Genomic DNA, 24,284 nt, shown 5'->3' with positions numbered 1-24,284 from the left:
CATCCAGTGCAATGCCTCTGCTAAAGCAGGACACCCCCAGCAGCTTGCCCAGGATCACAATGCCCAGGGGGGATTTGGAGGCTCTCCAGAGAAGGAGACTCCATACCCTCAGAGGGGAGGCTGAACAAAGCACATGGAGCCAGATGTTTGTACCTCCTGAGCTGCAGGCATGAGGCAGCCATAGGTTAGAAGAAAGAAGTGCCCTGAATTTCCATCTCTAATCCACTTGTCTTTTTTAGTGCATGTATGCACCAAACATTATTATAGCCCTCTTTAATAAATGGAATAATAGTAGACTTAGTGTTACATGCAGCAGATTAGCATCTGCAGTGATTGTGCCTGCACAGCTTGTGCCATCAGAAGATTAAATGGATCTTAAGGAGGCTGCTTCACAGTCAGATTCGATTTGCCTCTGCATGAAGGCTCCTTAAGTGATGGAGCCCTTGTGCTGGCATGTTGGCAGTGGGACAGCCAAGTGCAGAGAAGTTGGGAAGCAGCTTTACCTGGCTTGTCACTTCCCCTTGCTGGAGCAGAGTGGGCACCATGGCTGTCATACAGGGGGGCTGTGGGCACACTGAAGGCCTCCTCCTTGGCTCAAGGCTGGGCAGCTGTGGAGCCACTGCTGGCAGCAGCACTTCTGTCCCGCTGGCTGTGCCACCACCACCACCTCAGCCTCTTCTCAGGAGTGCTGCTCAAAGCTGCTCCCTCTTTATTCACCTTGGCAGAGGGGCCCACCAAAGCCATCACCTTCCCAAAGTCCTAGTCAGCTATTCGTGTTCCCTGACAGCTCTGATCCCCAATCCCCTGCTCCTCTCCTCCTCCTCTCCCACATTAAGGAGTTTGATCACTGCTCCATGTAAATGAGGCATAATCTGAAGCTGTCAGACCTAAAACTCTGCCTTGAACATGCACTAAGTGAGTATATTCAAATTTCTCTTTAAAGCTAAGAATATTTATAATCAGACTTGTCAGAGCTTCAGTTAACAGTTTACACTGGAAGTATTTTTGGTTGTGAAATACAAAAACAAGTCCAAAAATGACTCTTTTTTTTTTCTGGGGAGGGGGAGCTGATATGATTCTGTTTGCCTTGCATATGGAAAACTCATGTTGCCATTTCGACAACAAATGAGAAAATTGTCCAACTTCTGTGCAAATTAATTAAGTTCTGACTTTATGAAAATTAATTAGGCTGAGACTCCTATGAAAATTAATTAAGCTGCAAGGAAAAGGTGTTAAAATGCTTCACAAACTCATACTGATGCCACTAGTAACCAGTGCAGGAAAAGAGCAGCAGCCTGTGCTAGGAGCCAGCTTCACAAGAGCACTTTGCTGCTCTTGTGTCACAGACTGGAAGGGGAGAGAGACTCCAGGGCAAGCAGTGGGCTCTTGGCTTTTTATCCTGAGATGTTCTGAATAAAGGATGCTGCTTAAAAATGGCTTCTAGCTCCTGGAGCAGACTGCTCCAGGGGTGGTGGAGTCTCCAGCTCTGGAGACATTCAAGACCTGCCTGGATATGTTCCTGTGTGACCTGCTCTAAGTGAACCTGGCTTGGTAGGGGGGTTTGGACTTGATCTCCAAAGGTCCCTTCCCTTCTGTGATTCTGTGTAAGCAGCAGACTCTGCTCTTTGAATGCTCTCCTGTTAGTATCCCTCCCTCCAACTCCTCTGCCCCCTTTTATCCTGTTGGATACAGGACTGCATCCTGGCTGGGGCAGAGGCCAGGTGGAGGGAGCTTGGCTCTTGTCTGCAATTGGTTTGTGTTGCTGTAATACAAGGGCAGGGGATGTAGGAACATAGTTTGTGTCTTGGAGTGAGAGCAGCACAAAAATAAACAGCATCTAAAGATCATGAAATGACTTAAAAACCTGAATTCCTCACTTCAAAGTCACAAGAGATGCTGGCTGCAGTGAGGAACAGTAGTAGGAGCAAAGGATGTCTCTGAGCTGCCAGGATAACATTTTGGAATGCAATGAAGGCTCTGGCTTCTGAATCTCAGTCCCCTCCTCAGCTAGAATAAGGGCAGGAGATGAGTGCAGCTCATGAGTGAGTGTTCCTGAGCTAGGAAAAGTTAAACCAAAATGAGCTGAAACTCAGCTGATTTGTCTCTGTAGCCTCCGTGTGAGCCAGGGTGTGCCCAGGTGGCCAAGAAGGCCAATGGCATCCAGGCCAGGATCAGCCATGGTATGGCCAGCAGGGCCAGGGCAGGGATTGTGCCCCTGTGCTGGGCACTGGTGAGGTCACACCTTGAGTCCTGGGTTCAGTTCTGGGCCCCTCACTCCAAGAAGGACATTGAGGAGCTGGAGCAGGTCCAGAGAAGGGCAACAGAGCTGGGGAAGGGTCTGGAGAACAGGGCTGGGGAGGAGCAGCTGAGGGAGCTGGGGGTGTTCAGCCTGGAGAGGAGGAGGCTGAGAGGAGACCTCATTGCTCTCTACAGCTCCCTGAGAGGTGGTTGCAGTTAGGTGGGGATTGGGCTCTTCTCCCTAATGTTAGTTGACAGAATGAAAATAAATGGCCTGAAATTGTTCCAGGGGAGGGTTAGGTTGGAGATGAGGAAAATTTTATTGGCTGCAAATTTCTTTGCTGGTCAGGGATTGGCCCAGGCTACCCAGGGTGGTGGTGGAGTCCCCATCCCTGGAGATGTTCAAGACACCTGTGGCCATGGCACTTGGGGCCATGGTTTGGTGGCCATGGTTTAGTGGCCATGGTGGTGCTGGGTTGATGGTTGGACTGGATGTTCAAATTTAGATGACTTTTCTGACCCAAACAATTCTCTGATTCTGTGAGCAAGTCCTCAGTGGAGAGGGAGAGGTCTGATTGTCCTCCCCAGCTTGGCCAGACCACGTCCAGCATCCTTCAGTCTTGGCCTGCAGTCTCCTGGCAAAGCTGAGCCCTTGAACTCAAACCATGATCTTACCCAGGTGAAAACCTGAGCTCTGCCTAGCCCTGTGTCTAAGGCTGAGCGGACACTTGAGACATAAGCTTGAATCCAATGTGCAGAAGGTTTCCTCAGCAGTCTTGATGGGAACAGGAAATTGATCCTCCAGCACTAAGGTGCAGAGTGCCAGATCCTGGTTCTTCAGGAAGGTGACCAGGCCCAGGATGCTTTGGTTGGAGCTGTGTCCATTGGGTTGAGTCTGAAACAAGAGCATTTCATCAGCTCCTGCAGCAGATCTGAAAGCCCTCGTGTTGGAGCTCTGGGTAGTGAACGATGCCTGGGACTTTTGTTTTGCTATTGGAAAGTAAAAGCAGCTGCAGATGGCCATCCAAGCTCAGCTCCTTGCTGGTTGGAAGCCCTGGAAGCTCAGTTTTATCCATTTGGAAGCATTTGTGTGGTGCACTGACCCTTCTGAAGGGCTTTGGTCCCACACCATGGGACAGAGCTCACACAGAGCAGCAGAATGAGATTGCTCTGTTCAAAGGCAGGGTGGGGTAAAAAGGGATTCATTTGCAGTTAAATGTAATAACTCCCAAAGCTGGCACTGCATATGTTGGTACCTGTGTTTGTTTCCTTACCTGGTTGTGCTATTTAATCATAATCACAGAATGGGTTGGGTTGGAAGGGTCCTTAACTGTCATCCAGTTCCAACCCCATGCCGTAGGCAGGGTCACCTCCCACAAGAGCAGGTTGCTCAAAGCCTCATCCTGCCTGGTCTTAAATGCTTCCAGGGAAGTGGCAAACTGCTCCAGTGTCTCCCCACCCTCACTGCAAAGAATTTCTTCCTCCTTTCCAGTCTCAATCTGCCCTCTCCCAGCTCAAAGCCATTGTCCCTCATCCTGGCACTCCCAGCCCTTGTCCAAAGTCCCTCCCCAGCTCTCCTGGAGTCCCTTCAGGTACTGGAAGGCTGCTCTGAGGTCTTCCTGGAGCCTTCTCCAGGCTGAAGAGCCCAAACTCTCCCAGCCTGTCCCCACAGGTGGATGTTCTCCAGCCCTCTGATCATCTTTTTGACCTCCTCTGGATCCTCTCCAACAGCTCTTTGTCCTCCTTGTGTTGAGGTCTCCAGAGCTGGGCACAGCACTGCAGGTGGGATCTCGCAGAGCAGAGCAGAGGGGGAGCATCACCCTTGACCTCCTGGCCGTGTTGCTTTCGATGAAGCCTCTCCTTTGCATCCTTGGGGATCAAGTTCTTGTCCTGTGTGAGAATCCAGGCTCCCATTTGTGTTGGGAATCCTCATGTGCTGTGAGGCCAGGGTTGTGCCCAGCCATTCCCCAGTCACTAAACGGTGTTCGACTGCCAGTCCTCCTCCTCGGACACTCTGCTTCCCCTTGGGGCCCCCACACTTGACCAGAGAAGGGCAGAGAGGCTGCTAAGGAGTCTTGAACACAAGTCCTGTGGGGAGCTGCTGCAGGAGCTGGGGCTGTCCAGCCTGGAGAAGAGGAGGCTGAAGGGAGACCTCCTTGCTCTCCACAGCTCCCTGAGAGGAGGCTGGAGCCAGGTAGGGTCCAGCCTCTTCTCCCAGGTAACAAGTTATAGGATGAGAGAAAATGGCCTCAAGTTGCAGCAAGGAAGGCTCAGGCTGGAGGTTAGGAAAAGTTTCTTCACCCAAAGGGTCATCAGGCACTGGCTCAGGCTACCTAGGGAGGTGGTGGAATCCTCATCCCTGGAGGTGTTTAAAAGCCGTTTGGATGAGGAGCTCAGGGCCATGGTCTCCCAGCTGTATGCAGGGGGATGTTGGGTTGTGTTTGGACTTGGCTTTTCCAAGCAGGCAGTTGTGTGGTGCTGTGATTTCAGATGTGCTTGCTCCAGCAGCCCTAGCTGCTGTCCTCCTGCCTTTGCCTCCCGGGACACTCAGTTAAGGATCCTTCCCATGGGGCTGTGGAGTACAAATCCTCCTGGTTGGGATGCAGTCAGTGTGGAGGCTGCCTATGGAAGCAAATAAATAGAGCAGCCTCCTGCTGCTCCTGGATTCCTTTCAGACACAATTACAGCATCACCTGTGGCATCTCGATGCATCACGATCTGCACTAAGCACTTGTGAATCTTATTGACCACTTCTTTTAGAGGATGATAAATCCCCCTTCTCCCTCAGCAAACAGATTTAATAGAGCAGATTTTTTTCCCGTCTTTGATTTATGTTTGCCATGAGCAGAAAGCAGGATTTCAGCAGCCAGCAGCCAGAGCTCCACTGCTCCAGAGGCTGAGGTGGGCACTGTCTGCTTTGCTGCTGGGTGACAAATGGTGTATGAAGCCTCAGTGACAGCTTATGATGTGTTCATAGAGAACCAGAGCACTTCTTGTTGCAGTTGTGGCTTCAATATTAAACTTTGTTGAAACCCAGCTTTAAATTCAGAGGATGCCTCTGGAGTGATGTGAGCTCAGCCACTCAGTGCTTAGAGAATGAAAAGAGACAAACAGAGCCCTGTGAATTAGGGTGGAGAACAGAGATGATGTCTAAAATCTGTCTGGTCTGAAAACGTGGAAGCAGTGTGGCCAGCAGGGCTAGGGAGGGTCTCCTCCCCCTCTACTCTGCCCTAGGGAGGCCACAGCTGAAGTCCTGGGTCCAGTTCTGGGCTCCCCGGTTGAAGAGAGACAGAGAACTGCTGGAGAAAGTCCAGGGGAGGCTGTGAAGGTCATGAGGGGGGCCTGGAGCAGCTCTGTGAGGAGCAAAGGCTGAGAGCCCTGGGGCTGAGAGCCTGCAGAAGAGCAGCCCCAGAGGGGAGCTGAGCAATGCTCAGCAAGAGCTAAAGGAGCTGTGGGGGGCAAGAGGCTGGGGCCAGACTCTGCTCAGTGGTGCCCAGGGCCAGCACAAGGGGCAGCAAGGGGCACAAAGTGGAAGCCAGGAGGCTGCATGTGAAGAGGAGGAGAAAGTTGTTTGTTGTGAGGGTGCTGGAGGCCTGGAGCAGGCTGGCCAGAGAGGTTGTGGAGTGTCCTTGTGTGGAGAGCTTCCAACCCCCCTGGGCATTGTGCTCCTGGGCAAGCTGCTGTGGGTGCCCTGCTGGAGCAGGGCTTGGACTGGATTTGCTCCAGAGGTCCCTTCCAGCCCACACCATGCTGGGATTCTGGGATTCTATGAATCCAGCAGACTCATGTGAGCCTTAAATATTGAACACAACCATGCTGCAAATGCCGTGGCTGCTCCTACCTCTGAAGTATTTAAATAGCTCTGAGTGAAGCCTACCCTCTCCCTTAATGCACCTAATGCACTTAGAACATTGACAACACTTCATTGCTAAGCCAGCTTCAAGATCAAGTTTAATTTTTAAAGCCAGCTATAAATTATCAATGACATCTGTTCTGAAAAATGTCAATTCCTATCCCTGGCTTGGCAGAATCCATCTATTTTGTGTAACATCCTCTTCCCATTCAGGCCATCTCCAGGCTCTACTGACAGAGGGGTTTCAAGTGAGATATTGCTCCTCCAGGATTTCAATACTTAGACAAGTCCCACTCTGAGGCCCTGATGACCATAAGTGCACACAGCTATTTCTGAACCATATGCCATGGCTCCAACCAGAGATGATGAAATGGCTGGAGAAGTGATAGGCTCAGGTACCCCAGCAATACCCTGCCGGCTGGCACCACTCCCCAGCCACCCACAGCCACAGCAAGCAGCAGCTGGAGACAGCATCTTGTACAAGGCAGTCAGTGTTCAGATCAGTGAAGCACAGTGGCACTCACCATCACCAGTGCCTGCAGCTGAGGTGGTGTTCATTGTGACAGTGTGTGGGCAGGGGGCTGTCACCAAAGCCCATCCCATCAGCCAAAACCTGCTCTGGCTGCCTCTATCCTGTCCGCCTGAACTTACCATACAGTCACAGCTTACCTCTCACTCCTTCCTGCCTCTAGCTGCTGTGCACTAACCCTGGGGCCTGGTAAGATGCAGGCAGGATGGTGGAGTATGTCCTGGGGATGTTACCCAAAGAGGGATAGAAATCTTACTCAAATGTCCACAGTAATCTTCAGACCCTCTACAGCACAGGGCTCGGGCACCCTCACACCAAACAACTTCCTCCTTCTTTTCAGAGGGCCACTTTGTGCCCCTTGTGCTGTCCCTGGGCACCACTGAGCAGAGTCTGGCCCCAGCCTCTTGCCCCCCACAGCTCCTTTAGCTCTTGCTGAGCATTGCTCAGCTCCCCTCTGGGGCTGCTCTTCTGCAGGCTCTCAGCCCCAGGGCTCTCAGCCTTTGCTCCTCACAGAGCTGCTCCAGGCCCCTCAGCAGCTTTGCAGCCTCCCCTGCACTCTCTCCAGCACTTCTCTGTCTCTCTTGAACTGGGGAGCCCAGAACTGGACCCAGCACTCCAGATGTGGCTTCCCTAGGGCAGAAGAGAGTGGGAGTAGAACCCTCCTTGCCCTGCTGGCCACGCTCTTCTTCATGCACCCCGGGTGACCATTGGCCTTCTTGGCCAGAAGCAGCTGATTGCTGGCTGCTGGTTACCATTATTGCCAAGAAGCTGTGCTGGTAGGAAGTGTTTTGGAAATAATAATTCTTGATTTTATTTCTTACACTTGTGATGGGATGTGAAAGGAAAAGTCACTTCCACATCTAAAAGCAGAAACTTAGCTTTCTGCTGTAATAATCTGTAGGAACTTTACATTCACTTTAAAATTAGCTCAAAAGTCTACTGGCAAAGCAGCAGACATCTGCCCTCTGTGCACTGGGCAGAGCTGGGAAAATGATTGGAAATCTTTCAGGTGCTTTTGTGGAATCAGGATTTCCTTTTCCTAGGAAAAATACCAACAAAAACCTCCCCTTTTTGTTAAAGCAGCCCAGCTGAACCAAAGGAGGGGTTAATGCACACTTTGCTAAGTAAGAAAAATAACAAACCCCAGAGGCTCAGCCCAGGAAGATGGGAATTCTGAGATAATATTCAATGTGCCCAAAGGGACAATGCTGTCTCTTGTTGTCACCAACTATATTTAGCCACCACGCTTGTATACAACTTAAAATACCTCAAATAGCAAGAAGACTTTTTTTTTTCCTCCCCTTCATCTGAAGTGGTGCAGTGTAGGGTTGTTAATTTTGGCTTATCACAGCTAACACTTGATGGGGGGGTGTGGAAAAAATAGTGGTTTGAAGCTTTAACTCTCTACACATGTGCTCCTTGCCAGGAGCCCTCTTGACTCCTACAAAACTTTCTGGGTTGTCTTAACTCCTGTGCCCCCCAGTTGGGAGAAGTTCACAGGTCACTGAATTGATTTAAAATCCATTGTCGTTTGTGCAGCTGATAAGGGCCAAAAAGAAAAAGCTGTTAGCTACCAGAGTTGGGGCAGGGGAAAAAAAAAAAGCTGTTAATAATTCCAGTTTCCCACTTGCATCAACTGAAACTCTCCTGATTGCTGAATGCAAGCAGTGTGATTTATGGCTTCATAGAGTGGGTTCCATGGAAATGAGCAATAATTTTCACACTTCCAGGAGCGTTTCATGCTGTCACAGTGTTAAGTTTCTGTGTAGTTTACCCAGTTTTGGGAGAGATAATGAAGGATTTATGTATCTGGCAAATATTTCTGGTTTATGAACATGTTATGCACTGCAGCCTGCTGGGGTTTAATGGGGAATGCTCCAGAGGGTCAGAGAGGTCAGAAAAAGTGAGCAGGAAAAAGAATCAGAGAATGGCTCAGGTTGGAAGGAACCTCAGAGATCATCTACTGCAACCCCCCCTGCCACAAGCAGGGACAGCTCTTGCCTAGGCTTGGTTGCCCAAGGCCTCATCCAGCCTGGTCCTGAATACCCCCAGGGAGGAGGCAGCCACAGCCTCCCTGGGCAACCTGTTCCAGAGTCTCACCACCCTTGTACTGAAGAACTTCTTCCTCAGCTCCACTCTAACCCTGCTCTACCTCAGCTTCAAACCACTCTCCCTTGTCCTGTCTCCAGACACCCTCAGGAAAAAATCCTCTGCAGCCTCCCTGCAGGATCCCTTCAGCTACTGGCAGGCAGCTCTATGGTCCTCCAGAGTCTTCTCTCCTCCATGCTGAACACCCCCAGCTCCCTCAGCCTGTCCTCAGAGCAGAGGTGCTCCAGCACTTGCATCATTCTTGTGGCCTCCTCTGGACTCTCTCTAACAGCTCTGTGTCCTCATGCTGGGACACCAGGACTGGAGAAAAAGAGCAAAGTCCTGGAGGAAATACTGGACTGTTTGCTGGGGGCGGGGGGGTGGGAAATAAATGTTTTGTTTCCACTCCTCGCTCATTGAAAAGAAGTTTTTGAAAATGGGAAGGAGCAGCCCTTAGCTTGCTGCTTGCTACTTGCAACCAGTCTTGGTGGAAGCAGGGCAAAGGATTTTCCCTGAGGTGACAATAAAATGTTCTTCACTGTGAGAGTGGTGAGACACTGGCACAGGTTGCCCAGAGAAGCTGTGGGCAAGTGTTAAAGGTCAGGTTGGATGGAGCCTTGGGCAACCTGCTGTAGCTGAAGATGTCCTTGCCCACTGGTGTGGAGATGGACTAGGTGACATTTAAAGGTCCCTTTCTACCCAAACCATCCTGTTACATCTTTGTGTAGGCACTGATGATCAGGAGCCAATAAGCAGAAGCTGTAAAGTCAGATAAGCTGCTTAATCAATATTCCTTCAGAGATTCCATGGGATGGAAGAGTGGTAGGGGTTGGAAGGGACCTCTGGAGATCATCCAGTCCAACCCGCCTGCTAAAGCAGGTCACACAAAGAGAGAAGGTCACACAGACACATCCAGGTGGGTCTTGAAAGTCTCTAGAGAAGAAGACTCCACAGTGTCTCTGAGCACCTCCCCAGCTCCGATATCAGCCCTTGCTGTAGGTCAGCAAGGAGGGGCTTTTGACATGGGCTGGGAGTGCCAGCGTGAGGGACAACGGTTTTGAGCTGGGAGAGGGGAGACTGAGACTGGAGAGGAGAAAGAAATTCTTGAGAGTGAGGGTGGGGAGACACTGGAGTAGGTTGCCCAGGGAGGCTGTGGATGTCTCCTCATCCAGGCTGGATGAGGCCTTGAGCAAGCTGGGCTGGTGGGAGGTGTCCCTGCCCATGGCAGGGGGTTGGAACTGGATGAGCTTTAAGGTTCCTTCCAAGCCAAGCCATTCTGTGATTGTATGAATCCCTGCCAGGTGCCCATGCTCCTGTGGTATGTTTAACCCTGCAGAGTGATATCTCACCAACATTTTCCTCCTGCAATTTGAAATGCAGGATGCTCAGGCTGCAATCAGCTGGGGAAACCTGAGGTCCTAGGAGTGCTTATTGCAGTGATGCACTTCAGAGGCAGTGCTCCTTTAGAAACTTTAACATCATGTCTGCTAGGGAGCTGGGTGAGGTCCAACCTTCCCTGAACAGGAGCCTTTTCTTCACCTTCTTTACCTCTTCATCTCTTCAGCTCATTTCACAGGACTCCCTGCTCCCACTCTGCACCTGCAACTCTCTATCCTCCCTGCAGCTTTTAGGTGGCTGTGCTGGGGTTCAGCATTTGCTGAGGCTTCAAAGGTGCTCGTGGTCATTAGGGCAATTAACTGATGTGCGTATCCACACCAGGATAGACAGGAAGAGGCTTTCAGCCCATGTGGTGTTTTGGAAGGGGGCTGTGCATCAGGGTTGTTTCTTAGGAAGGGGTTTTCAGACAGCTGTAAGCCAGCCAGAGAAGTTCAGAACTTTCAGCAGAATTAGCAAAGTACTGAAAATGTGTAAGAGACATCACAGAGCTGAGCAGCTCAGGAGTGTTTTAGCTCTTCTGTGGAAGCCTGGTGAGCAGCCTGCACTCAGCCCACAAACACCACTGACACCCCAATGTGCTCTAAGGTTGGGGTGGTGCAGGTTTTGCTTCTCTTGTTCCTGGTTGCTATGTTCCTGTGGAACATGAAGGGCAGGGAGTCAGTGGGTTACTAGGCAGTGTTTGAGCTGGAGGAGACCTTCAAGATCAGCTCCAACCATTAATCCAGCACTGCCAGGTCATCACTAAGCCATGGCCCTCAGCACCACGTCTGCACAGCTTTGAAACCCTCCTAGGGATGGGGACTCCACCACTGCCCTGGGCAGCCTGGGCCAGGCCTTGACAACACTCAAGAGTCAGAAATTGTTCCTCATGCCCAACCTAAACCTCCCCTGGGGCAACCTGAGGTCATTTCCTCTTGTCCTGTTGCTTACTCCTTGGGAGAAGAGCCCAGCCCCCACCTTGCTACGGCAGAACAGTGATGGCATCACGAATCTCTTGAGAGTGAGGAGATGCCTTCTTCTCACCCAGGGCCAGACCCTTCCCTGGGAAACACCTTCTAGCTTTGCATTTTAGCAATCAGATCTCATTTTATAGATAGACCTACAGCAGAGTGGAGGGAAGTAGGGTGCAGACCAGCTGTGCCTGTGAGCTAAGCTGTCATTTGTGATCTGATTTCCTCCTGCAGTTGGTGGGAGAGCAGAGAGCTGCAGCTCCCAGCCGAGTGCTGCTGTGGCCATGTCCCCAAAGCCAGCAGGGGCTTCAGTGCTCACCAGCACTCCCCTGCTGCACCCCTGCACTGCTCTCTGTTGCTTTGCTGCTGGGGAGCTTCCTGGTGAATTTTCTCTCTGTAAATAGTTTTTGTCTGTATTTTTTTTCCAAGAGACTTCAAAGGCAAAGGTTTAATGAAGAGGTTCCTAACTAAATGTTTCTTCATGTGCTGTGGCACCATCTCCTCTGTCAGCCTCTGCTGCTATTCCCCTGGGCACACAGAGCTCAATATTTACTTTCAGCCTTTCAGGTTTGTTTACCCAGGCTTCACTCCTGGGTTTGAGAAGCTGTAATCTTAACCATTTCTGATCCCTCTGTGGCACTTGATGTCCCTTCTGAGATGTGTTAGGAATATTTAGCTTGAACTTGCTGTACCCTTTGCTTTGGACACAGCTTTTTGCAGCAAGCTGAAAGCAGCTTTCAGTGTTGTAATCACACACTGTGGAGGTTGGTGCAGTTGGGTAAGCACCTTGTAAAAGATACCAGCAATGTCCCCTTGTGGCCAAGGGGCAAATGGTGTCCTGGGGTGCATGGAGTGTGGGCAGCAAGGCAAGGGAGGTTCTCCTGCCCCTCTATTCTGTCCTTGTGGGGCCACATCTGGAGTCCTGGGTCCAGGTCTGGGCTCCCCAGTTCAAGAGGGACAGAGAAGTGCTGGAGAGAGTCCAGGGGAGGCTGCAAAGCTGCTGAGGGGCCTGGAGCAGCTCTGTGAGGAGCAAAGGCTGAGAGCCCTGGGGCTGAGAGCCTGCAGAAGAGCTGTGGGGGGCAAGAGGCTGGGGCCAGACTCTGCTCAGTGGTGCCCAGGGCCAGCACAAGGGGCAACAAGGGGCACAAAGTGGAAGCCAGGAGGCTGCATGTGAAGAGGAGGAGAAAGTTGTTTGTTGTGAGGGTGCTGGAGGCCTGGAGCAGGCTGGCCAGAGAGGTTGTGGAGTGTCCTTGTGTGGAGAGCTTCCAACCCCCCCTGGGCATTGTGCTCCTGGGCAAGCTGCTGTGGGTGCCCTGCTGGAGCAGGGGATTGGACTGGATGAGTTCCAGAGGTCCGTTCCAACACTCCCTATGCTGGGATTTTGGGATTCTCTGTGGTAGGCATTATTAGAATTCCTTTGTAAGTCCCTGATTATATCAGTCAGTGAGTTTTGACCTCCTTTGGGTTTTTTTGAGTGCAGATTTCCCTTCTTTTTCCAGTTTGTGCTGGTCTTCTCCTGACAGTTGATATTTCAGGTGAGCAGTAATGAAAGACATCTGCTCTCTGCTGAGGGGTGAGTGGAGTGGTGTAAATGAGAAAGTGAGCTTTGAGGGTCTCATCCTGCTTAGCTCACCTGTAGAAATGCATTTCTGAGAAGCAGAATTTGTTAACAAAAGTCACTTTTTACTGAAGTGTGTATTTGTACTGTCTTGTAAAGACTGGGAAAATGCTCTTGAGAAAAGTAGTTGCAGTTTCTAAATTAGTGGTGTGGCAGATGCAGGAATTTTGCCACAAGGCCAGGACTAAGGTAAAGAGTTGGGAGGGTAGGTTGCAGTGATTGCAGATAAGTGGATCTGCAGTGCCATATATAGGCATACAAGAAAAGGGCTGAGCAAAGCCTCCAGACGTTTATGGACTTCTCTGATTCATCTGCAGAGCCAAGCAGCTCCAGCCAACAGATAGGGAATTTGTTAAACTGCATTAAGCCCTCAATTGCTGTAGCCCAAAGGAGCAATTCTGCCTTTTTTTTTTTTTTTTTAAGGGGGGAGGAGTAGGAGGGAGTAGGCAGGGAGGGAAGAACATCATGAAGTGTCTCCTTTTGGTTAAGAGCTTCAAGCAGATGAGTAACATTCTGGAGCTCTGTGAGAAACCCCAACCAAACCCAGACACAGCCCCCTGAATTCATTTCCCTTGCTAGCATCCAAAGCTGGCCTTCTAAATTTAGCAGCTTCCTCTGGACACTCAGCCTGTGCTAGCAACACTTAAATTATTTTTCCTTAAGTGCAATTTGTCACCTCCCCCCTTCCAAATGAGCAGAGGATGAGCCTGGGCTCCTTCTCTTGACTGATGCTTGTCCAAGTGGGACTCATCCCACGGTGCTTGGAGCCTGCTGTGATGCAGAGCCTCACGTGGGGAGCAAGTGCCCAGCCTTAGCAGCCCCTCTGCCTCCTCTGCCTTGTTGTCTCCTTTGGCAGTCTTCAGGCTTCTGGGTGTTCTTTCCTGGCCCTTTTATCTTTTTTTTTTTTTCCCTCCCCCAAACAGCAATACTGGAGCAGTTCATGGAGTTCCTGAGAAGGTGCTGCTGCTGCTCACCAGCAGGTCATGGCCCTGTCTGGTTTCTTGAGTCACCAAACACAGACTGTACTGCATGGATCTGTGGGGAGGTGTGGCTTGCTTTCATCTCTTGCATCCCCAGGGGTCAGGACTGGGCCCAGTCTTGTTCAAAATCTTCATCAGTGACCTGGATGAAGGGACAGAGAGTCCCCCCAGCCAGTTTGCTGCTGGTACCTAACTGGGAGCAGTGGCTGACAGCCCTCAGGCTGTGCTGCCATTCAGCCAGACCTGCACAGGCTGCAGAGTTGGGCAGAGGGAACCTCATGGAGTTCACCAAGGGCAAGTGCAGGGTCCTGGCCCTGGGGAGGAACAACCTCCTGCAGCAGGACAGGGGAGGGGGGACCTGCTGGGAAGCAGCTCCAAGGAAAAGGAGCTGGGAGTGCTGGGGGAGGACAAGTTCCCCATGAGGCAGCAATGTGCCCTGGTGGCCAAGAAGGCCAATGGGGTCCTGGGGTGCATGGAGAAGTGTGGGCAGCAGGGCAAAGGAGGTTCTCCTGCCCCTTTCCTCTGCCCTAGGGAGGCCAATTCTGGAGTGCTGGGTCCAGTTCTGGTCTCCCCAGTTGAAGAGAGACAGAGAAGTGCTGGAGAGAGTGCAGGGGAGGCTGCAAAGCTGCTGAGGGCCTGGAGCAGCTCTGTGAGGAGCAAAGGCTGAGAGCCCTGGGGCTGAGAGCCTGCAGAAGAGCAGCCCCAGAGGGCAGCTGAGCAATGCTCAGCAAGAGCTAAAGGAGCTGTGGGAGGAGAAGGGAAGTGCTCTAGTAGTGGGGTTGGATGAGTTGATCTCCAGAGGTCCCTCCCAGTCCCCACCATGCTGGAGTTCTGTGGTTGTTTCTGTCTCTGTGTGCTACCAAAGCAGATCCACTAGAAGCCTGAGCAGGTTTCAGCAGGAGTTTCTCCAGGAAGCTGAAGGCAGCACAGGTTTGTGTGCTCAGAGTCCCTTCAATCACTGCAGAAACCTGGAAAGATCTGTGCCGTGTTGGTATTTAGGTCAGGAGGCTGACAGGTAGAGTAGTTCTGAGGTGTTTTTAGAAGGGATGCTAAATTAGATGTAGGAAACCCTTTGACTCTATTTCCTCTTGGGTTTGAGGTTGTCAATATTTTTTCCCCCTTGGAATTCTCATCTTTTGGGAAGCTGAAGCTACCACTACAGCTACTGGCAACCCATGGCAGTCCACTGGCCAGTGAGTCCCTGTGTAGGAGAGGTCCTGAAGAACATCAAGGCAGCAGAGGTGGTGCTCACAAGAGTTTCAGCAGTGTGGGCAGTGGTTTGCAGGGCAGCAGGAGCCCTCTGCCCCTTCTCAACCAATGTCTTGGCTGTAGGAGCTGCTGGCCCTTGAGTAGCACTGAGGGGTCTCTATCCAGATGAAGGGAGGAAATAATAGGAGAAAGTGATGAGAGCATTGCTAAGGATTGGGTTTTCTTGCCTTGGAGTGATGAAAGAGGCTGGCTGCTGACATAAATCACTCCCCACTCTTGTGTTCCTCCACACAGGTGTGTCAGGGTCTGAGTGATGCATGCTCTGCTCACAGCTGACTTCTGACCCTCTGCTCAGGAGAGACACAGGAAGAATGGTTTTGAAATAATGAAAAAGTCACAGAATGGGTTGGGTTGGAAGGGGCCTTAAAGCTCATCCAGTTCCAACCCCCTGCCAAGGGCAGGGACACCTCCCACCAGCCCAGCTTGCTCAAGGTCTCATCCAGCCTGGCCTTGAACACCTCCAGGAGGGGACATCCACAGCCTCCCTGGGCAACCTGTGCCAGTCTCACCCCACCGTCACTCTCAAAAATTTCTTCCTCATCTCCAGCTTCAATCTTCCAGCTCAAAGCCATTGTCCCTTGTCCTGGCATTCCAAGATGCTTGGACTTTGGAACCCTCCCCCCTTGACCAGTACCAGCCTGTTAAACACAAATGTTTGTCAGTTCTCTCCCTTCTCCAAATTGAAACTGTACCTTGGAACTGATGGTTTCAGATTGGTCCTCCCCATCTGTTCCTTGAGACAGGAGACATCCAGATCTGGTGAGCACAGCACCCTGGGTCCTGCTCTCAGCCCCCAAGGAGGCTGAAGCAGGGAGCAGGAGGATTGAGCCAGAGTTCTGTTGTGTGTGGAGGGAGCAGGGAAACCTGCAGCTGCAATTATGGTTGCACATTAAATATTCTGCTTTTGAACTCCACCATGTGAAGCATTAGGCTGTGTCTGAACTGGTGGTGTTAATTGGACCAGAGTGCTTAGCTGTGTTTGCTGCAGAGTCGTGCCCCGTGTCATTAGCTTCTCATTAGCCACGTTAATTTTTGAAGGCTCGCAGTAATTACCTTTCTCCAGAAGTTCCTCATTGTACAGAATCACAGAATGACAAAAACATTCAGCTTGGAACAGACCCTCAGGATCACCAAGTCCAACCCAGAACCCTATTCTGCAAGGTTCACCCCTAAGCCATATCCCCAAGCACCACATCCAAACCACCTTGAAACACATCCAGGCTTGGTGACTCCAGCACCTCCCTGGGCAGCACATTCCAATCTCTGACCACTCTCTTCATGAAAATTTTTTCCTACTGTCCAGTCTAAACCTACCCAGTCCCAGCTTGAGGCCATTCCCTCTTGTTCTATCACTAATTAACTGCAATAAGAGACCAGCACCACAGAGAAACCTCTGCCCTGCAGGCTTTGGCTCTGGGCAGTCAGGGGAGCTTTGTGAGCTCCTTCTGCAGGCTTTGAAAGTGAGAATGAGAATATTGTGGTGGACAAGGCAGCAATGTGTCCTCATGGCCAAGAAGGCCAGTGGCTTCTTGGGGTGCATAGAGTGTGGCCAGCAGGTCAAGGAAGGTTCTTCTTCCCCTCTGCTCTAGAGAGGCCACAGCTGGAGTCCTGGGTCCAGTTCTGAGCTTCCTAGTGGAAGAGAGATAGGGAACTGCTGGAGGGAGTCCCAGGGAGGCTGCAAAGCTGCTGAGGGGCCTGGAGCAGCTCTGTGAGAGCAAAGGCTGAGAGCCCTGGGGCTGAGAGCCTGCAGAAGAGCAGCCCCAGAGGGGAGCTGAGCAATGCTCAGCAAGAGCTAAAGGAGCTGTGGGGGCAAGAGGCTGGGGCCAGACTCTTGTCAGTGGAGCTCAGGGCCAGGCCAAGGGGCAGCAAGGGGCACAAAGTGGAAGCCAGGAGGCTGCATGTGAAGAGGAGGAGAAAGTTGTTTGTTGTGAGGGTGCTGGAGGCCTGGAGCAGGCTGCCCAGAGAGGTTGTGGAGTGTCCTTGTGTGGAGAGCTTCCAACCCCCCCTGGGCATTGTGCTCCTGGGCAAGCTGCTGTGGGTGCCCTGCTTGAGCAGGGGGTTAGACTGCATGAGCTCCAGAGGTCCCTTCCAACTCCTCACTCTGGGATTCTGGGGTGAAGAAAGAGATCTTGCAGGATGTGATATGGGAGTAGTGCTGAGGATCTTTTTCCCTGGTAACCTCAGTTTCCAGAGGAGCAATCTGCTGTGGAATGCTGTGGAGTTTCTGGAGAGACAGCCTCTGGTTCTGCCAAACCTCAGGAAGCGTAGGTGAGGCTGCTCAGTGGGGTGCAGAGCCAAGCAGCCACTTTGCTGGCAGCTGTATGGGACAGATGTGCTCATCTCCTGTGATCCACAGATAGCTCCCAAAGCCCAGAGCCAAGTACTTACCTCTTCTGTACACTGGCCAAGCCCTAGGAAGGGCACTTGTTGGGTGTCCCTGGCACACATGGGTATCCTGCTGGCAAGAGGTTTGCACTTCAAAGACTCTGAAATGCTCCTTTGGCTAATCAGATGCTTTGTCATTGCACAATAGGTGATGCTGCTCACCTGGGAGGGTTTGGACATGTGGCTGTTCCCATGCCAGGGGTCTATCATGACATGCTTGGTGTTGCCTGCAGCCTTCAGCAGGGACCTCAGGGTCCCTGACAGAGCTGGTGAGGGAAGGGTCTGGAGAACAGGGCTAGGGAGGAGCAGCTGAGGGAGCTGGGGGTGTTCAGCCTGGAGGAGAGGAGGCTGAGAGGAGACCTCATTGCTCTCTACAGCTCCCTGAGAGGAGGCTGGAGCCAGGTGGGGGTTGGTCTCTTCTCCCTAGGATCAGGAGATAGAAGGAGAGGAAATGGCCTGAAATTGTGCCAGGGGAGGGTTAGGTTGGAGAGGAGGAAAAATTTCTTTGCTGCAAGAGTGCTCAGGGATTGGCACAGGCTGCCCAGGGAGGTGGTGGAGTTCCCATCCCCGGAGATGTTTCAGAAACCTGTGTCCATGGCACTTGGGGCCATGGTGGTGTGGGGTTGATGGTTGGACTGGATGAGCTTAGAGGCCTTTTCCAACCCAAACAATTCTGTGATTCTCTGATTCTCTGAACTGTTGGTGGGAGGCAGGATCTCCCCAGGGCCATTAGCCAGTGTGTGGCCTTTTAAATCAATGTATTTGCTAAAAATGCTGCTTGCTTTTCTCTTTGTATTGATGAAGTTAATTAAATCAGCCCTTGGGTTTTTTTTTCCCTGCTGGATTTTTAGTGACCAGGCCTCTCTTTGGTTACAGTCAGCTCCCTCCAAAGCTCTACCTGAATCATCTTTGATTGAATTCAATTTTTTTGTTTCCTAGCAACTCCAATCTTTAAGTTCTGAATTGTTTCTCTTCAGTGTCTGCTCTCAGCAATGCTTTACAAATGACAGCAGAGCTGTAACATGGTTCTGAAATGTACTGCTCAGTAAATTGTTGTGTTAGTTAGTTTAAAAAGTTCTGGTTTGGTTATCTCCAGTGCATGTGTGGCATCACAGATGCATACAGAGGGATGGCTGCAGCAGTTCTCCTTTGGCACAGCTGAGTCACAGGCTGCTGCATAGGCACAGGGTAACCCTCTTGGCTTTCTGGTTCTCCTCACTGGGAAGAAGCTCTGGGAGGATTCCATAAGTCTCAGACAAGTGAGTTAGTTCCATTGGAAGTGCCCAGACCCAAGGCACTGTGGACAGTAGGCAACTTCACATGTGCTCCATGTTGCTGGTGCCTGGAGGGATGAAGCTTGGTTTGCTTCATCCCTGGGAAAAGGATGCAGGAGCAGCCTCAAAAATGCTCACTCTAGACCCACTGAATTCCTCATGGGTTATTAGGACCGAGCTCCAGCACCCTGAGGAGGTTACAGTGAGGTGGGGATTGGTCTCTTCTCCCTAGGATCAGGTGACAGAAGGAGAGGAAATGTCCTGAAATTGTGCCAGGGGAGGGTTGGGTTGGAGATGATGACAAGTTTCTTTGCTGCAAGAGTGGTCAGGGATTGGCACAGGCTGCCCAGGGAGGTGGTGGAGTCCCCATCCCTGGAGGTGTTCAAGAACCCTGTGTCCATGGCATGTGGGGCCAGGGTTTGGTGGCCATGGTGGTGCTGGGTTGATGTTGGACTGAATGATTCTATATTTGGTGGAATCAAATATGTGATGGTTGAACTCGAGGTAATGGCCTCAAACTGTGCCAGGGGAGGGTTAGGATGGAGAGGAGGAAAAATTTCTTTGCTGCAAGAGTGGTCAGGGATTGACACAGGCTGCCCAGATTGGTGGTGGAGTCCCCATCCCTGGAGGTGTTCCAAGCATGCTTGGATGTGGCTCTTCAGGACATGGTCATGGGGGTACTGGGTAGAAGGTTGGGCTTGATGATCTTAGAGGTCTTTTCCAGCCTTTTATGATTCTGTGAGTCAATGATTCTATGATCTTGAAAGTCTTTCCCAACCTAAAATGTTTGATGTTTTCCATAGTCTCGAGGCCTCTCTGTGGGTCTGCTGCATGTGCCATGTAGCTGCAGCTCTGCAGAATGGTCTGAGGTGGGTAAACAGCAAAGGTTCCACCTCTGTCTTGTCAAGGAATGTGTGGTGGTGCTTGTTCTGCAGGCTGGTTGTGCCCTGCTCTGTAACCTCTCTGAAGTGCAGGCTGCTCCCCTGGAATGACAATGCCTCTGGTTTTTGCTTGATATTCTACTTCCAGCCCCAAGCCTGCTCTCACTAAATCAGCCTTTTGTAAATGGAATATTTTTTCACTTCTTACTGGGTGGGTCCATAGACTGAAAAATAGGTCATGAACAGTAATCTAAATCTACTGCTAATAAATAATTAAAGCTAATGGAATTTGCACAAGATCTGTGAGCTGAAGTCTTTCAGGGAGCACCAGGGTGTACATTTTGCCACTGGAAATCAGGATTTTTTATTTATCATTGTGCTAGCTTGAAAGGTGTTTCTAAATGTAAGTCAGATGTCTTTAGTGGAGAGGAAATCCTGAGTTCTGAGTGCCTTCAACCAGCTACAAATATCACAGAAAATTGATACTTTCAGGATTCATTCTTTAACAACAGATTGCAAAGAAAGACTTCAGCAGCCTAAAGCACTGTGAGGTTTTAGATCTCATCAAATCCTAGAGTAAACTGAGCAATAAATTGTTTGTTCATATGACTTAATTTGCCTTATATTTTAAGACTGAAGTAAGTCCTCTAAGCTACTGCAGGCTACCTGGTGGGCAGCTGTCTGGGATTGCAGTTTCCTGTCTTAGGCCAAAGCAAAAGTGGAGCTGGCTGCAACTAATTCAACATAAAGATTTAAATGTTTCCCTCACTACACCTCTGATCACATCTGCACAGAATCACTTGAGGGAAAATTCGAGGTTGGGGCTGGAAGGGACCTCTGGAGCTCATCCAGTCCAAGCCCTGCTCCAGCAGGGCACCCACAGCAGCTTGCCCAGGAGCACAATGCCCAAGGAGGGGTTGGAAGCTCTCCACACAAGGACACTCCACAACCTCTCTGGGCAGCCTGCTCCAGGCCTCCAGCACCCTCACACCAGAGATGTTTCTCCTCCCCTTTAGAAGGAACCTCCTGGGTTAAGTTTTGTGGAACTAGATGCAGTACTGCAGAACTGCCCTGATTATGGCACAGCAGAGGGGAAGGAGAGCCTCCCTCAGCCTGCTGCCCACACTCTTCTTTGTACACCCCAGGACCCCATTGGCCTTCTTGGCCACCAGGGCACATTGCTGCCTCATGGGGAACTTGTCCCCCCCCAGCACTCCCAGCTCCTTCTCCTTGGAGCTGCTTCCCAGCAGGTTCCCCCTCCCCTGTCCTGCTGCAGGAGGTTGTTCCTCCCCAGGGCCAGGACCCTGCACTTGCCCTTGGTGAACTCCATGAGGTTCCCTCTGCCCAACTCTGCAGCCTGTGCAGGTCAGGCTGAATGGCAGCACAGCCTGAGGGCTGTCAGCCACTGCTCCCAGTTTGGTGCCATCAGCAGACTGGCTGAGGACCTCCCCATCCCTTCATCCAGGTCATTGGTGAAGATGCTGACCAAGGCTGGCCCCAGTCCTGACTCAGTAGTGCCTACTGTGGATTTTTCCATCGTTCTGGGTGCAGAGAGACAATGATTACAACTTGTGTGTTGGTGTCTGAGTGATCCCAGCTTGTTCACCAGTTCCCCCATAGCAGTGCCTCTGGAGAGAGAGAGGCTTAAAGCTGGCTGCCAGGATTTGACATGCAGTTCCTCTTCATACCAGGCTAATTCCTCTGCAGCTGTTGACTGAAGTGGCAAATCTCTCTCCACATAGTCAGTATCACAGAGTTACAGAATTATTTTGGTTAGGGAAGCCCTTTAAGATCATCCAATCCAATCATTATCTCACTCTGCCAAGGCTGGTGCCAAACCATGGTCCTCAGCACCACACCTCTGTGTCTTTGAAACACCTCCTGGGGTGGGGATTCCACCACCTCCCTGGGGAGTCTTTTCAGAGTTTGAGGACACTTTCAGTCAAGAAGTTTCTTCTAATGTCCAATCCAAACCTCCCCTGGGGCAGCTTGAGGCCATTTCCTCTGGTTGTATCCCTTGGTAGTAGGGAGAAGAGACCAACCCCCACTTGGCTCCAGCCTCTTTTTGGGGGGTTGTAGAGAACCAGAAGCTCTCCCCTCAGCCTTCTCTTCTCCAGGCTGAACAACCTCAGTTCCCTCAGCTGCTGCTCTCCAGACCCCTCAGCAGGACCTCAATGTCTTCCTTGTGCTGCTGTGTGCACCCAGGATCTGTTTGGGCTTTTTCTGTTGGATTTCTTTATTTCTTCTTTTTTTTTTTTTCACTCTTTTTGTAAGCTCTTCCCAGAAAGTATCTGGAGGATCAGCCTGGCCAGTTTTGAGGCCAGGGCCACTTGTTAGTTCCTCATTATGTGAGGGCTAACAAGGAAGGAAGTGCAGAAGGGGTGAGATGGCAGGAAAGCAGTGATAAGGCAGCTCCAAAATAGGCTGTGACAGCTGAACTAATGATGTCACCCAGGCTGATACATGTGGGCTGCTTCTCATTATGGTTTCTCTGCCAGACATGGTGACATTGGCCAGCCAGTCCCTGTCTCTGTACAGCACAAATCATTGGCAGTGTGGCACAGGAGGCACAGGACAGAACATCTGGGCAGTTCTGTGGTGTGTTGGATTCTCCAGGAGCTCAGTGCTGCTGCAGATGAGCAAGGTGTGGAGGTCAGGCTTAGCCTTGCTGCACCACTTCATCAAACCAGGGTCATGGGGCTCTTGTTGTGACATTTAGAGGTAAGTATGTTGGAGGCAAATGAGATGGAGCAGTCTGTGAGGAGATCAGAAGGTGCTGGTGGAGCTTCAGACCTGAGGTAATTTACAGCCTGAGTGTTGGTAGCCTGAGCATGGAGGTGTCCTTTGTGCTGCACCCAGCCCACAGGGTAGTGACAGGCAGGCAGCAAAGCTCAGTCCTCAGGAAGATGCATTTGTTGCCCAGGATTTTCCCAGGGATTTATCCTCACTTGATTTCTCCACAGAGTTCTTTTTAATGAGAATGGAAAGGGAGTTTAAAATGATGCAGATTCAGAGGTCACTGTGTAGCTGCTTGGTCAAAACCTAAACTTGTTTAAGTCTTGTGAAGGGAAAATGCCAGCTTAGCTCTCAGCTCTGATTCAGGGAGTGACAGAGCAGCCCAGTTCATCACCTCCACTTCAGATCCTGAGCTGGGCTGGGCTGGAGCCTTGCTCAGCAAACTGCTCTGCCCTTGTATGATCAATCATACAGGGAGAGACAGACACCACACGTTCAGATGGCACTGAGGAGCAGGCTCAGCATCAGACTGGAGGGCAGGGCTCCAATATTGCATTTACACTGTTGAATTATCACAGAACCACAGAAAACATCCTGTTGGAAGAGACCTCCAAGCTCATGCAGGCCAACCCTGGACTCAGCACTAAACCATGTCCCTAAGCACCAGGTCCACAGGCTGCTGGAACACCCCCAGAGAAGGTGACTCCAGCACTGCCCTGGGCAGCCTCTTCCAATGTCTGAGAATCCTTCCAGTGCTGAAACATTTCCTAGCACCCAGCCTGAACCTCCCCTGGTGCAGCTTGGAACCATTTCCTCTGGTCCTGTCCCTTGCCACCAAGAAGAGGCAGCCCCCTCCTTGCTGCAACCTCCTTTCAGGGAACTGTAGAGAGCAATGAGGTCTCCCCTCAGCCTCCTCTTCTGCAGCCCCTCAGTGTCCTTCCTGGGGTGAGGGGCCCAGAGCTGAACACAGCACTGGAGGAGCTGGAATGCTCAGCTGAGCATTTAGCTGCTGGGCCTGGTGGCAGGGCTCTGGTGGCTGGATGGCAGTGCTGGAGCTGGATGCTCTTCCTGTTGTGATCAGTGCCCAGGCAGCCCAGGTCACTACTCTTTAAAGAGACAATAAATCACAGGGTGTCCTTGCAGATCAGCCTGACAGAGTCCCCAGGGGCTGCACTCAACGTCCTTCTTGCTGTTCAGCTTAGTGCAAAGCAGGAAAAATCCTATTTGATGTTAGTGTCATATTTTGAGACCAAGTCTGATGAGGAATTTTTCCAACCTGCCAAAAATAAATCTCCCCAGCAGGGCTGTGGCTGGTGACTCCAGGCCTGTGTGTTCCTGACTTCTGGCTGTTTATTTTTACTTCCCTTTTGTGGTGAGCTGTTGAAGGTTTGATGCTGGGTGGCTAAGGGAGGAATTACAAAAGTAGCTGAAAAACTCTTTCTAAGAAGGGGAGGAAGAGAGGGGAGAAAACAGCAAGTGGTGTGAAGGTGTTTGTGTTTTGTGATGCTGTGTGCCAGTTATCTGCTTCCCCACCTGGCATGCTTGGCTGCATTTAAAGTACTGCAGCAAATCCTTGCAGTAACTTTCCTTAGGCTGTTTGCTCCATTAGGTACTGGCAGGGGGTGGGGACTGCTCTGTCTCTGCTGTTCAGCTGCAGCAGATCTCAGGCAGTTGCTAAGATTTCAAGTCGTCAAAGCACCTTACCCTGGTTAACTGCATGCTCTAAGAGGTCAGTTCTCGGATCCTGGGTCCAGTTCTGGCCTCCCTGGACAGGGAACTACTGGAGAGAGTCCAGAAGAGGCTCTGAAGCTGCTGAAGGGGCCTGGAGCATCTCTATGAGCAGGAAAGGCTGAGAGCCCTGGGGCTGAGAGCCTGCAGAAGAGCAGCCCCAGAGGGGAGCTGAGCAATGCTCAGCAAGAGCTAAAGGAGCTGTGGGGGGCAAGAGGCTGGGACTAGACTCTGCTCAGTGGTGCCCAGGGCCAGCACAAGGGGCAGCAAGGGGCACAAAGTGGAAGCCAGGAGGTTGCATGTGAAGAGGAGGAGAAAGTTGTTTGTTGTGAGGGTGCTGGAGGCCTGGAGCAGGCT

The 24,284-nt window shown here is 51.3% G+C and overlaps 1 protein-coding gene across 6 annotated transcripts in view; it reads left to right on the top strand.

The window, feature by feature from the left end:
- Positions 1-24,284, top strand: part of CUX1 (cut like homeobox 1) — a 384,575-nt gene that overhangs the window by 118,002 nt on the left and 242,289 nt on the right. The gene's annotated exons all lie outside the window — the stretch shown is intronic.

The sequence above is a fragment of the Indicator indicator genome, chromosome 30 (genome assembly GCF_027791375.1).
Source record: "Indicator indicator isolate 239-I01 chromosome 30, UM_Iind_1.1, whole genome shotgun sequence".
Lineage (NCBI taxonomy): Eukaryota > Metazoa > Chordata > Aves > Piciformes > Indicatoridae > Indicator > Indicator indicator.
This window is presented reverse-complemented; position numbering and strand designations above follow the sequence as displayed.